The 16011-nt window shown below is 34.6% G+C and overlaps 1 long non-coding RNA gene across 1 annotated transcript; it reads right to left on the bottom strand.

The window, feature by feature from the left end:
• Window positions 1–3876: 3876 nt before the first annotated feature.
• LOC132674934 (uncharacterized) lies at window positions 3877–11812 on the bottom strand. The gene is made up of 3 exons (XR_009608646.1): window positions 11679–11812; window positions 7448–7528; window positions 3877–4429 (listed from the first exon to the last, which is right to left on the bottom strand). It is a non-coding gene; the product is annotated as an uncharacterized LOC132674934 (long non-coding RNA).
• Window positions 11813–16011: the final 4199 nt, after the last annotated feature.

The following is a 16011-nucleotide window of genomic DNA, read 5'->3' as shown; positions in this document are numbered from 1 at the left end:
TGTGAATTAAGCAAAGAATAGGGGGGCAAGTACCATATTTAGAGATGGGAGCATGTGGAAAAGAGTTAGTAGGAAGCACTTTATGGCATATGGTCAAATATCTTTTAAGAAAAGGAATTTCAAAAAGTCAAATTTGAATTTGTTATATATGAATATAACTTTCCATTAAGCTTTCCATTAAGTTCTTACCAAAAATTACATTTGCAAAATAAACAAAAATAAAAATGGAAAAGTGATAGCTCATACAAACTTCTAGTATTTTCCAGAGGGTATTTTCAACCTCGAATCCCTGGTATAGCAGTATCTTCCAGTCTTACCGTATAACTGGATCACCAGAGCAGATTGAAGGCTTGCACTGTCTCTCTTGGGAGAAAGTGATATTTCTACAGTGTATTTTGGAACCCCATCACTAAAGACCTCTGATTCATTGAGGATTCCAAAGAATGCCGACTTGAAACAATTATGATGAATTTGAGAAACTTCAGTATTAATTTAGCATTGAGTCCCATGAGCTGGATGCTACTTACTCAAAATAGTTTGGCAGAGAGAATATGTAGTATGATCCTTGTGGTTGGAAACTTCTCCTCAATAAGCAACACACACAGATGAAAGAAATGCTTTGGTGGATTTTTTGAGAGGGATTCTGTTTCATTTCCATCTATGACTATGTGCCCAGAATCATATCAACAAAGACTTCACAACTAGCTAATGTTCCAAGATTTAAATCAGTTGCCTTCATTCTTTCCTGCATCCCAGAAGGTAGACTGAATCCAGGAAGCACTGTGCCTTTGTTTGCTGAAGCATGGTTTCAGTGTGTCCAGCAGAATGGTCCCAGAACACCAACAGAGCCACAGAATTGGAAAACACTTTGGTAATAGTAGCTGAGAACCCTTAATGATGTCTCCCTAAAATCTTAGTCATGGGAAATCCATTTTCTGATCCTTATTATAAAAAAAAAAATAATAATGGGTAATCCATCTATACCTATATTTGGTGGGATATAAAAAACCCCTTAGTTTTTTAGCACATATATCTTTATGTAGCTGGGAATTTCTTATTTTGGGGGTGCATGGGTGGCTCTGTTGATTAAGCATCCAACTCTTGATTTTGGCTCAGCTCATGATCTCACAGTTTGTGAGTTTGAGTCCTGCACTGAGCTCTGTGCTGACAGCATGGAGCCGGCTTGGGATTCTCTCTCTCTCTCTCTCTCTCTCTCTGTCTCTCTCTGCCTTCCCCCACTTGCATGCTCTATCTCTCAAAATATATAAATAAACTTTAAAAAATGAATATAGGAATTTCTTAATTAAAAAAAATTCTTTAAAAATTGTTCTTGAAAATTTTAAGAAATTTCTTAAATGTGTTTTCATTATAATGTAAGTCAGGTTAAGTTTGACTTGCCAGCAAGTGATTTACAGCATGCAAATACTTTGTTATTCCTAAGAGTGAAATAAAATTAGCTAGTCACACATTAATAGCTTTAAACTCTTGTTTTAGAGCCTATGGTAAATAACTTCAGATATAATCATTTTATGCATTGTCCCCTTGAAGGCTCTGAAATACTACTGTGTCCCTCCACACAGTCTGCACTAGGACAGAAATTCACTTGCTCATGTAAGTTAATATTTTACTTATCTTGTTCCTATTCTAAATGCCCTTCCCCTAAATTTTAAATCTCATCCCTTAAAGCTGGGCACTGGTGCTTATTCTTCCATAAACTCTTTCCTCATTGTCCTTGTACATTTCTCAAAATGTTGCTTATGCCTCTTTTTGAATTACTTTTCTTTAACATGGTATTTGTTCTTAAGTCAGTTGGAGGCAATCTCCCCCCACTAATGCAAAGCTCCTTGAAAGCAGAGATTGTCCCTCATTGATCTACATTTCTTAGCAAGTAACTCCTAGATATTGGTGATTTGCATAGAGAAAAGAGTCCCAAATCTAGACGTCCGTGGAAAACTAGTAGAGAAAAAATTCCAGTTACTTTGCATTTTTATATTTTGTATCTGGATTTTATGGAGAAAATGCCTAAGAAAATCAAAGAGAGAAAACTAGACCGAGACCTATGTAGTACTGAACTTATATTTAACTTCAGAGGCTCTACCTATGTGTAAATTTTCTACCGTCTTTGAGTAGCAAAGACTTTAATAATGTGCACATAGGTTTTGACTAATTGGACTAAACTGACAGGTCACTTTAATTGAAAACATTAGTATATTGTTTTGAGTTTAACTCTTATTTGGTGTCTAAAAAGCCAATAACGCAGAGAATTGACTGAACTTTTCAACTTTTCACTGTTTATTTGGACACTGTATAGACATAGCCAAAAAGAAATCTCTCCAAAAACACCTCAAAGAATTTTTTTCTTCAACTGCATAAGATCATGAGAAAATAAAATCCCTCTGTTCTCAAATGACACTTTAAAGTTATAGGAGTATAGTGTGGGGAAATCAGTTCAGCCATGGATTATCAAAACAACAGAAATATAAACCAGGTATCAATTTATAATATTTGCTGAAATAAATTGACTCTGATTCAAACTGTCAGCTCAGTTCTTTGACACTGAAAATAAAATACCAAATGTACTAATGTAGAAAACTTGAGCAATGAAAAACATGACCCTCTATTTTATAATGTTATTTTAACTATGAATCAAACTGATTGATAAATGAAGTTCAAATTGGCTCTTTTTGCATGAATTCAATCACGAGTCAAAAATAGTTTCAGAGTTTTCACACACCTTTTCTACTGGCACATACATTTTATCCTTTGAAGAAACCGTTTCACAGTCATTCCTAATTTCACTAGCAAGTGCCGTAGCACTGGATTTCCCTTACTCTCTGGTCCTTTTTAAGAGAGTGGTTCCTCTGACATGATCTGGATCTTGAGTCAGATAAGTACGTCTCTATTTGTTGTTTTCCCAAAAAAAGGTCTCATTTGCAAATTAAAAACGTATATAGCAAATGGACTGGAGGTGGTTCAGGTGCAATAAGTTAAAAAGAAAAAAAAAAGTAGGTTTTAAGAGTGTATGCAAGGTAGAGCGATGTGCCAGGATAGGGCTGTGCACCTCAGTGACTGGCATCCAAAAGGACTCGTTCCCTGGAATGCTTCTGTTCTGTTGGCCTAAGCTGTGTTGAGACACTTCCAGCTGAAGTGTTCTGTGTGGGGGTAGTGACCTGCAATCCCCAAGGTTCTAAGTTGTCCTGTGAATAGGAATACATTTCCTATTTCTTGTATCCCCCATTTCCCCACCCATATATCAGGGATTGGTTTGAAAGAATGAAGCAGAGACCTTACAAATGCCTGAAGACCAAAAATTCTGTCAAGGGGAAGAAGAAATGGAAAAGAGAAGAAAGAGACTAAATCCCCAAATCCCTGCACATGTAAAAGCTTTCTTACTTTTTTTTTTCCCCACTTCTAAAGAAGATGAGTCAAATAAGAGCCCATTCAAAACCACATGAGTAAAAATGAAGTTGTGTGTTTTTCACATACTTCAGAACAGGCTAAGGGATGAAAATGAGGGCGAGTTCCCTATAGTCAAACATGCCCAGAAGTAGCAAACTTTGACTTAGCCATGAGCCAAATAAGCTGCTCCTGAATAATCGGGTCTTGGTTTAAATCTGTAGAGATGTCTTTTTCATGTATGTGAGGTGGACTTTTGATTTCATCTCTGGGACAAAGTTTGAAGTTAGTTTGTGACTCTGGCATAGAAAATGAAGGAAACCCTTGTAATGGACTGCTCATGTAGGCTTATTATAAGTGTGTGTTTAATTCCCTCATGTGAATTATATTTTGAATCATTACCACTCAAGAGTCACCAGGTTTCATCTACTTAAGCTCAAGATACTATGTGGAAAAGCATTCTAAAGTCAACTTGCCAAATATCACTTTAATCCTTGAGTACTTAAATACAAATATTAAGCCAGAAATTAGAGCTTTCTGGTCCTTTTCTTTTGCTTCTATCACATTAAATTAATAGACATGGTAACAGACCTACATTATATATCAAAAGAACAATGTTTTTAGATTCATAGCAGAGGAAAAGAGCCCAAATTTAGCTTTTGTATGCCTTTTTTTTGCAATGGAAAAAAATCCATGAGACAAAGGGGTAAGATCACCTCTTATGATGTAGAGTGGATCAGAGGTAGCAAAATGATGCTCAGTGAACACTGGAAACAAATGACACCAGGATGCTGAGTCCAATTCATTCCTTTCTTTTTCCCTGGACTTACCATATTGAACTGATAATTTTTCCATAAGTCTTCCCTCAAAATGGGTAGTTCTCCATATTAATTCCATCCCAAATGCTCCATTACAAATGGATTATAAGCATTTAAACTTTTGTCAGAGTGATGAATCTTTCTGGGTGTGTCCTGGAGAAAACCAGGGAACTTCAGAATTTACATTTATCCACTTGGTGTTTTGCAATAAGGTTCTGAAATGGAAATAACAATATATCAGGCCAATTCAGGAATGAAAATTTTAAAAATGCCAAATTCTAGCATGCACATTCATAGTGTAAACCTGAGTGACCAGACCAGGACTACATTCTTTTCTAGCCCAATTGAGTTCCAATAATGAAATAAGATTAAGCTATAGAAAAAAGAGGCTTTGTTATTGAAGGAGAATGGAAGGACGTTTATCATTCTGTAGAATCTTGTCTCTAATATTTTTCTACATTTGACCATGTTGTAGATATATGAATTTGACCACTTGTTAAAAAGAGTACAAATTGGCTAATTGGCAAATGTAGCAGTAATATTGATAAGAGGATTTTATTGGGGTACCTGCATGGCTCAGTTGGTTAAGTGTCTCACTCTTGATTTTGGCTCAGGTCATGATCTCACAGTTTATGAGATCAAACCCCACTTCAGGCTCTGAGCTGACAGTGAGGAGCCTGCTTGGGATTCTCTCTCTCCATGTCTCTCTGCCCCTCCCCTGCTCACTTGCATGGGCACACATACTCTCTGTCTTTCCCTCTCTCTCTCAAAACAAATAAACATGAAAAAAAATGTAAATAAGAGAATATTATTTATTATGCAAATTATATTTTGCAAAATATACATATAACTGCTAAGGTCATTGGCAGAACTCAGAAATTCCAACCCAAAGTATACATGGGAGGGTCTTTTGTGTGATTGTGCAGTGCTCTTAATTTAGTAGCCAGACCTCAGCAATAGAAATAAAATGCTTACTCTGCTACAGGAATATAGTAAAGGCAGCCACAGAGGCAGTCATCATGTTTTTTGAAAGGCAAAAATAACATATCAGCACTATTTTTATCTTTTTGGTGGAAGGGATTTTGCTTCTGATTAAAAAAAAAAAAAAGTAGCTCTTATCTTTCAGAAGAGAATTCCCTAAATAATAATTTGTTACAAAAACAAATATAAATATATAGCATTGTAATAGTGGAATACAGTCTTTTTTTATTTTATTTTATTAAAAAAATTTCTTTATGTTTATTTTTTTTTTTTTAAATTTTTTTTTTTCAACGTTTATTTTATTTTTTGGGACAGAGAGAGACAGAGCATGAACGGGGGAGGGACAGAGAGAGAGGGAGACACAGAATCGGAAACAGGCTCCAGGCTCTGAGCCATCAGCCCAGAGCCTGACGCGGGGCTCGAACTCACGGACCGTGAGATCGTGACCTGGCCGAAGTCGGACGCTTAACTGACTGCGCCACCCAGGCGCCCCTATGTTTATTTTTAATAATGAGACACAGAACGTGAGCAGGGGAAGGGCAGAGAGAGAGAGGGAGACACAGAATCTGAAGCAGGCTCTAAGCTCCAAGCTATCAGCACAGAACCCAATAAAGGACTCAAACTCACAGAACATGGGATCATGACTTGAGCTGAAGTCAGATGCCTAACGACTGAGCCACCCAGGCACCCCAGGGGAAGAGATTCTTAAATGGTCTTATCTTTCCCCCTTCTTTGTTCCTTTGTGTCAGAAAGTAGGAGTGTCCCATTAAGTATATCACTCTTAGTTCTAGAAGTAATAACACTGTCTTTGTTCACTACTACTTGTTTACTACAGTAAGACGTCTGTGGGTAACAGTGCTAATCTTAACCACTGCCCAATACAAGAATGCCACCCTCTGTCTAGGCACATACCTTCTATCCAAGTATACAATAAGGTCAAATGAACAATAACCAACAAAAGATCAATAGAATAATGGTCCAAGCTGAATTCTATGGCAGAATCATTTTTTTGTAACTGTAAAAGTACAATTATTCTTTGTGGTTAAAATTATGCAGCCCTTAAATAACTCTGAGTAAATGAATTATGTGCCATTAAGAGATTTCTTGAAAAGTTTTCATTAGCTGTAAAATAAAATAGCTTTAAGCTTTAGAATGTTCTACTCAGTTGGAGACTCTCATGTCTTTGTGATATTCTGGTGACAATTTCTATTCTAAGTGTCAAAAACAACTCTGCTATCTGGAACAAGTCGTATAGTATTCTCTCCTTTTAATATTCTAATCGTGAGGTGTGAAGTGAAATGGTTGCACAGTGTAATGGTGGTAAAGAAGTGGAGTGTCAATGAGACGGGGAAGGTGACAGACTCAGAATAGGTCCCTGAGGTGCTCTCCAAGTGCACTGGATAAAGATTCCCCTGGGAAAATTTTCTCATTAGTTCTCAGACACAGTTCAGTAATTCAATAGCACCAGGTTACCATTAGTCATAAGACCAAAATATGTTACTTTCCATGCTTTAGTTCCTTTATTTGTGTATGTCATTTTCAGACTGAAAATTATTGAGCCCTACTCTCATGCAAAGCTACTCAGTAAATTGTTTACATACTGAAGTGTGATACATGACAAGCAAATTCTGCATTTTTTTATTATTGTTGTATGATACAAATTCAAAGGGAAATTGATGTTTCAAATAATTCTAACGATACTTCCCCAAGTAACTCTCAATTTCTTTATGCCAGAATTACTAAACATGCACACGTGTGCACATACTTGCGTGCATATTCCTTTTCATAAAAAAAGCAGGAAGGATTCAGAAATAATTGTTAAGGAAAAGATCACATTGTTAAAAAGCTTTCTCACCCGTATTTATCTGACTTGTAAAGTAAACTTTTCTCACTACTTTAAGGAAGTCTATTTTTAAAACCAATGTACCTTCTGGTGATGTGTTCTGTTTCAGAAATTACAGTGTTCTTTCTAAAATCAAGAAGTATTGAATGATGTACTACACATGTGAATATAAAATATTCATATTTTGTGCTATAATAGAGAGGAAACTCTTAAAGATCCTGGTTGTTAGTTAATTTGCTATGTAATTGCTGAGTAAAGATGTTAAAATGCATAGATTATAATTCTACATGCTTTATATTTCCTTGTCATAAATGATATGTACTTTTTTCTATGCTATGAAAGTTAACTGCACTCCCACTCCACAACTGAAAGCATAATGGGTTAGGGGGTTGTCTACCTCATTACTCACCAGGTCAGAAAGAAAGGAGTATCCACCCCCATTGGTTATTTAAATCCTCCTGGTTACATCAGGGAAGCAATAATGAAATCTCTGAAAATGAAAATTAGATACAACACCAACAGATTATTGTAGATTTTTGTATTTCAGAAGACAGTCCACAGAATTTTACTTTGTATATTTTGCAGTGATGATCATTCTTATCTTTATTATTTATTATTTTTATTTTATTTTATTATTTTTTGATCATTCTTATCTTTAAAAGATAGCTAGGGTATGGTATTGCCAAAAAATTACTTAATTTATAATATATTCTAGTGGAAGTATAATTTAAGTGCATCCACCTAAACATCATGACAGATTGGAGAGGAAGGTAATCTTTGGTAATGCAAACTATGTTTCTTACAAAGATAAAATGTGATAGGTAAGCTGCAAGAGGAAGTTATCTATTAGAAACAGTGAAAGAATAGACTTTTCCAAATGAATTGGTTAAAAACAATTCCTAATAGAAACATGCTCCTTTCAAAACAGTAATGATAAGGATTCCAAACAAACCATCACATACTTCTGTTTATGTGCTACCCATAGAGTTATTGTTGAATTATGAATTGTAAATATTTATAAGTGATTCATATTAAAGAAGTTGTCAGCTGCAGCTACAGTTCTTCACCTTCTGTCATCCCAACTATCAAGGGGGCTGACTCAATCGCTTTCTTGTCAGGCTACCTTTCTTCCCCAGAATACTCAATTCCCAAAACACAACAAAATATAAATGAATGGAAAGTGCTAATGACCCATGATTGCCAAGAGGTATTAAGTTTGTAAAGGTCCTTTGCTGACTAAATTTTAAATGAGCAAAATCATTTCCCAAGGCAAATCTTTATATTTTTAGTAGATGTCCATTGAAAAGAAATACATATTATTGTCTTCTCTCTGCTTTCCTATGATACGAGTCATAATCAGCTTTTAACAACTCAAGTATATGTAGCTTATTCCCTGTTTATTTACAAGATCTATGCTCATAAAAGCTAGACTAATAAAAATTATATTTTAGTTGAGGGGAAAATGGCTTGAAATTATAAGATTTGGAAACATGTATTTTTTGGAAGTTAAAGGCATATTTTAAATCTTTAGGGTCAGGATGGTACCATTTTCAACAATTAAAAGTTTTATGTTTAGCAAATAATGTGGATCAGTTCCCAAATCTTGTAATTTCATGCTATTTCTCCTTTATACTGTCTTAAAAATGCTACTGATGACAAAACTGTTGTTTCTAATGACTTTGAAGTCTAAACTTTGATTTCTTTATCAATTTTGTCTTGGGTTGGCTCTGTTGTGTTTCTCCTGACCTAGTGTTTTGTGATACATTTTCATGCCTGATTAGAATCTTTTCTAGGGAAGAGAGATGGATGGTCACTGAAATCATAGCCTCAGAGGTTCAAATGTTTGGATACAAGTGAAAAAAAGTTTCCATTGTGTTTGTTAATTCAATCACTAATTTAGGAAAATAAAGCTTTAGCTTAAATTTTATGTTGTGAAGAATTGCTTATATCTGTATATAATTTAGTATACACAAAAATTAAAATCAATAGTGGAAACTTAGCAGAACAGTTAAGGAGTATTCTTTTTTGTTGTTGTTGTTTGTTTACTTATTTTGAGAGAGAGCTAGAGCTCTCAGGTATGCTAGTGCTGGGTTGGGGGGATAGGTGGTAGGGAGGGGCAGAGAAAGAGATGAGGAGGGGAGGGAGAGAGGATCTTAAGCTCTACAGGGGGGGGGGCTAGATCTCAGGAACCCAGAGATCATAACCTGATCCAAAATCAAGAGTCAGATGCTTAATTGACTGAGCCACCAGCTGCCCCAGTTAATGAATACTTTTTGATCAAATCATTAGATCTTCCTGAAAGGAGGCTCTGTAAGTAGGAAATCAGTGGTTTTCCCATATTTTCGGTGTAAGCTAATGGCAATGTGTTAATCTTTAAGTTTCTGTCTCATCTTTTAATTTCTATATGAAATAGCTCTTAAGAATCTTTCAGCAATTTCCTTTATTATTACACAGCACTGTGACTTACAAGCACTCACAGATACTCACATGTAAGCAGACTGTATACATGTACACACATAAAGTCAGGGCCAGCTCAACAGATGTGCTCCCGTGTGGGAATCATATCACTTTTTCTGAAACACTGAAGGCATGACTTTCAAGTAGTTTTAAATTTCAAATCAGCTTAGTCCATATTTAATCTAGACATGTTGGTTTAACACCAAGCCACACCAGACCTTTTAAAGTTCAGTGGCTGTGATATAAAATTCTTCACTGTGTTGCACCAATAAATTGAGAAGTGCAGTATAATTCTCCACTATCACTGGAACCGTTGTGAAATGAAATAAAGACTTTGATATTGGCCCTCACTCAGGTGCTCACTCTTTCACAGTTGTATTCAAAGTGTGTGTTCACAAAAGTTAATAAAAACTCACGTAGATGATGCATAGTTGATGGAAGTAAGTGGTAAAAAAAAAAAGTTAACTCCACCATTTTCTTCCTATTGGCCACTTTACATGCCAGTGGGTTAAAAGATGCTGAATTCCTTTTCTCTGAGGACCACCTTTATAACTGAGTTATTTAGTTTTTTATTTTTTTAAACTAAGCAGCCAAAAGAAAGAGCCTCTTGACACTTCCAGCAAGTATCTCAGTTCTTTTCATATTGTCAATAGCTCCACTGATAGCACTGTTCTTTTGACAGCTAAAAGCAGATGTGGGGGTTAAGTATGGGAGCAATTCAAATGTCCATAGTAAACTGCAGGGGGGCAGAGAGAGCTCAGAGAGCAGCAGCTTTAAAGTAATTGACTAATACAGTAAGGATATTAAAGTCATTTAGTGCCAAAAGGGAACACACTGATCCCTGACCCTCAGCCACTTTGGAGTAATCTAGTATTCAATCCAGCGTGTAATGACTGCCAGGCCTGTCAATCCTCCAGGCTCTCCAGTCAAATGCCTGTGGCTACTATTGGCTTATGGTAAAAGGACAGAAATGCAAGGAAATGCCTCTCAATCAGCCTATGATGTGATAATGTTATTGCTCCAATGTATTCTATATTGTCCCTGCATAGTTTAATCTGTTGAGACCCATGTCAAAAATTGCCCTTGTTCCCCAGAGGTCTTTACTCAACCTTTTAGTAATACAAGTGGATTTGAAAGGAAAGGGGGTAACTAACTTGATGAATTGTTTCCAGCTAATACATACTTACATACATACATACATACATACATACGTGTGTGTGTGTGTGTGTGTGTGTACACACACACACACACACACACACACATAGTCAACTGTGGCTTAAAGACTATCCATGCAGGGTATAAATTAGAAGTTTGCTACTAGTTTGACTTGTAAACCTTTTTTTTTCTTTTACTCCAGCAGGCAAACTATTTTACAATAAAAAGTGTTGGAGAAAAAGAAGTATTGACACAGAAATTTATTTACACGGTGGCTGATTCACATTCAGTGCGTGTGCCAAAAGGAGTTTTAACAGGGGAAGATGTCAGAAAAAAAGGTTTACTTGTTTCTGCTACTTCAAGACATAAGAGTTGGCCAACTTCTGGGAAGCTTCCATTTTAAATGAGGTGTTTTGCATTTGGAAAATATAATTATTGCTACAGGCTGCAAATGAAAAAAAAAACACCTAAGAGAGTACAGGAAATTGCCTTTTTTTGTTATTTTGATTTTGCTAATTAAAGCACTAGAAATTGACCCAAAGTTGAAGAATCAAATTGGAATAATAATTATTCAAATCTTATTTTATTATCTTACAAAGGTTCTTTGTATTTCTTAGTCATTCCCCCCACTTACGTTTTAAAAACCTACTATATATAGTCTTTGGAAAGAGGCAGCTCCAGTGATGATAATGCACTATTATTTTTAGAGGACATTAAGGTTACATAGGGAGGCATTTTGCCTATTTCTGTTATGTAGGACTTTGCCCAGCTCCCACAGGGAAGGTGCTATACAAAACGAGAAACAAAGAGGAACATCTGTTTGTTCATAAGTTTGAAATAACTTTGGTGTCGAAAACAAATGGCTGTCCCCTCTACCAACCTGTCCTCTGGCCATTCAGCACTCTAAAATGATTAATCGATGTATGATTGTATTCTAAAAACCATTCTGCACATGTTACTTTTCCCACTTGAAGTATTCAGAATTTGTATACAATCTTGCCAAAATATAAGAGACAGGAAAATCTTACTTTTGTGTTCACTGAATTCCCAGACCTTAAGGGCAGAATGAATGCAGGAGGAATCCCATCAGGATGTCTCAGGCAATTTTTCATTAGTATCCATGACAAGCTGTTTCACCACAGGCTATTGTTTTCATGGAAAGTTCAAATACAGTAGGATGGGATATGGTGTGCTATTAACACATAATGGTATGATTATTACCTATCTTATATATATATGACCTTTGTCACCTAGAACATTGATACTCTTCATTATGATGTACCATTGTAGAATAAGAGGAATGGTTGGGTAGCTTTAGAGTTCTTTCTGTAGTTGTCTAATTATCTGTTTAAAGTTTTCAAAGCTTTCCTAACAGGTGAACTAGAAGGGAAAACCAAATAGGTCAGAGAATCATAGGGCTTTAAAGGACCTTGGCATTAATTTGTCTATTCCTTTTACATCCTGGCATCAAATAGCTAAGCTATTTCTGGTGAGGGTATATTTTATACAAAATTCCAAAATTTAGCATCATGTCTATCTGCAAAAAGCATTATGACTATAAAGGAATAACTTGATTCTACAAGCAGAACAAAAAATCAGTCATATAGCTACACGTTGTATTAAAAGCTTCTTCAATGAGTTGAAACTTATTTTTTCCTACAGTCTCCTTATGAAATTCAGTGAGTCACTTTTCACTTTTTGTATAATAACTTTATGTTCCTAACGACAATTGTTAAGTATATATTTAGTTTTCTCTAGAATGAATGTGAGTAAAGCATCATTCAGTTTGGGTTAATTGAGTAAGTTCTCCTTTAGCTTCAGCAGAATTAAGGGCACATATCTTATCTTCATTTCTCATAGTCAATATGTGGTTGAAAAAATTTCATTCCTTCAGCAAATATGGAATTTCAGTTCTGCACATGGCATTATGCCAAGCTCTGTAAGGGGTATAAAGAAGAATAAGATGTGATCCCTAATTTCAGAAAGCTTACAGACCAATATGGTGGGTGAGACACTAGACAAATAACTATAGCACACAGTTGAAAGGGGAGAAGGTAACTAAAGTTTATTAAGCACCTAAAGCTAACCAGTCAGTCTGTATAACTCCAATTAACGGACACAGAATTGCGAGATACTCATTTTCATTTGTTAAGCTGTCTTTACTGAGGCTAGGTAAAGCCAGTACTGTATTTGAAACAGATTATTTCTGGCTCAGAGACCCACGCTCTCCCAGCAAAACTGCATCTTTTCCATAACAGGAGCGAAGATGCTATAATTTCCCCATGTAAGGAGAGCCACTCGATGCTCTTCCAAATTGAAATCCCATTTTTCATTTTAAGGAAAGGTAAGACTCCTAAGGTGAACCATGTGGTATGGTGTAAACAAAGTGATCTTTATGTGGGCTCATCTCTTATTAAATTGGTCTCTAAGGGCATGGGATCAAAAACTATGTCTTCTTTCTTATCGTAATCAGAATATACTAGGAGTTTAATAAATATTACATTGGTTAAGTGATAAAGGTAGAAGAGAATACCTTTATTCTCTTCAGGCCTGGAGTTTTCTTTAAGGATTAGGACCCGGAACAACTCCCAGAGGATAAAGATAATCTACCAAGTACACAGTTGTAAAAAGTCATAAAATTTATTAGCCATAAAATGTTTAGTCTGTTTATATTCATCAGAAAATTTTCCATATTCTTAATTAAAATGAGGATAAGAAGGCAGAAAATTTGTGTGTATAAAAAATTATTTGTGAATTTTATGGTTCTATATTTAATAGCAGATTTGTATCAGCAGGTTAAAATCAATGGATGATTAATCTCCTTTTCAGGTATATCTCTGTTTACATTTCTATTCTTAAATTACTGGCTTAGAAGTTACTGTTATTATTAAGGGCCATTATGACAAGCTACCTTTTTTTGAGTATTAAAAATTATAACTAGTATCTCTTTATTTTTTCTTTAACTTGTTCTTTCTTGTTTTATAAAGTTTTTATCATAAAGTATAACACATTCAGATCATTTGCACAAAACCTGAAGCTCAAAGAATAATCACAAGTGAGTGACTACTAGGGAGGTCAAGAAATACTAAATTGACAGCAATCCAGAAGCATCCTTTGGACCATTGCCAATTGCTACTCACACCTTTTTTTCCCTTCCTCTTCCTCTCTGTCCACTATTCTGACTTCTAATTTTAAAGCTAAATTTTGTGTGGTCTTTATATACATAGAATCATTTTTGGATCTGGCTCCTTTCACTTAACATATTTGACAAATTCTTCATTGTAGTTGTGTATACAATAGTTGAGTCATCTTCATTGTTGTACAGTGCTCATTTTGTGAATACCACTTGAATGATTTATTCACACTATGTCAGATGAATATTTGGATTTCCATTTTGGGAATATTACAAATAATGTTCTCAACACCGTGCACATGTGCAAGTTTTTTTGGCTATGTGTATAATTACTTGTAGTTCTGGGTCATAAATTATTCATATATTCAATTGAAAAATTGATACCAATTTTCCAAACTGGTTGTACCAATTTATTTCCCCACTATATAAGAGTATAAGAAAATCTCTGCTGTTTTATGTTAAATGTCTTATTAATTTTAGACATTCTTTGCCACATATAACAGAATCTCGTTGTTTTAATTTGTATTTCCATGATTGCTAATAAAGATAAGCATTTTTTCTTGTTTATTGGATAATATTGGTAGATTTTAACATATTGCCTTAAAAACTGCATTGATATAATCGATAATATAGAATGTATGTTTCCACACCCTTGACAGCACTGGGGACTGTCCTTTAAATGGGGAAAAAAAATCACATAATTAGTGTGATACATTTGTTTTGTTGTGTTTCACAGCAGAGTTCTGTTTTTTTTTTAATTTTTTATGATTTTTACCATTTTATTGTGATATATATTATTCTTGTCCTTTGATCATTTTCTTTCTGTTGGGTTGAACATTGTATTGATTTCTAAAAAAATTCTTACATATTTGCTAAAGTTTTTGTCTATGGCAGATATTTCCTCTACTTTGTTCTTTGATTTGGTTTATCCTTTCTTTAGTTTTCCATTTTATGTGGTCAGATTTATCAATCATTTTTCTTCATGGTTTAAGGGTTTTGTCTATAATTATGATGGCCTTCTATACTCAAATAACCACAAATTATTATGTTTTTAATTAGCTGGTGATCTCCTTTAGATCTCTTAACATTTTTAAATTGAAATTTTTGATTATTGGGTATTTATTTTGAGATAAATATTGCTGCAACCATTTTTGTTCCATTTTTTCCCCCAAATGGCTAGCTGGTTGTTCACATACCATTTCTCAGTGAAAACATCTATTCTTTACAGATTTCAGTCACCACCTTTGTCATTTGCTAAATTCCAGTGTGTCTTTGAACTTATTTGTGGACTCTCTACTTCATTAAATCTTTCTGTTTATTTGAATGCTAGTTATGAGCTATTATAATTAAATTTGTTTTTAAAAGTGTTTTAATAGTAGTTTTTTTTCTTTCAATATATTCATTGATTTTTTTTTTTTCAGGCTATCATTTTGTTGCCATTTTGCCAAAATTTATGTAATACTAAATTTATTTATAATTTGTGGGGAAAATTGCAATCTTTGTAATATTGAATATTCCTAGGCAAGAATAGAATGTTTTTTTTTTGTTTACCCATACTTTTATCTTCCTTTTCTACTTACTTTTTCTTTATTTGCCAACTTTGGCAAAGAGAGTTTAAGACGACCAATAGGTTTCAAATGAACAGTTTTAGATAAACTTAGTTTAATAACTACCTCATTATTAAGTGGGATATACTTAAAAAAGTGTTTGTTTAAAAATACCCTGAAGTTAATACACATAACTGTATAAATATGTTGCCTGTATGTATTGAGTTAAAATACTATACTGTTTCTCTTCTAGTTAATAATCACCAGAAGTCACCCTACGTGCATAGGCACACATATACTCGTGTGCTTTTGATGTATGCAAAGCTGGTGATCTTTATACAGGTGGAGGAGGTCACTCAAAGTAAAAATTATATACGTATTCAAGTATATCTATGATTACATTTAAGATACAATGGTAGCAATAACCTAAGGAAAATTAAGTACCTTAAATAAGAGTTTAAAGTAATATTTTTTCTGGGTTGTACAAGTTTGTAATGAATTAACTGTAGAGTTTGGGAGTATATTTCCTCTAAGGAAAAAAGCTCTTGTCATGTTCAAGTTGTTAATTTTTTTGTTGAAGTAATCCAATGTCTGAAAGGCTTCATATCCAACCAATATAATGTGATAGCCACCTTTTCCATAAGAAAGCATGGTCTGCTTTCATAGCACTAGAGTTGTGAG

Source organism: Panthera onca, chromosome A2, assembly GCF_046562875.1.
Source record: "Panthera onca isolate mPanOnc1 chromosome A2, mPanOnc1 haplotype 2, whole genome shotgun sequence".
Taxonomy (NCBI): Eukaryota; Metazoa; Chordata; class Mammalia; order Carnivora; family Felidae; genus Panthera; species Panthera onca.
This window is presented reverse-complemented; position numbering and strand designations above follow the sequence as displayed.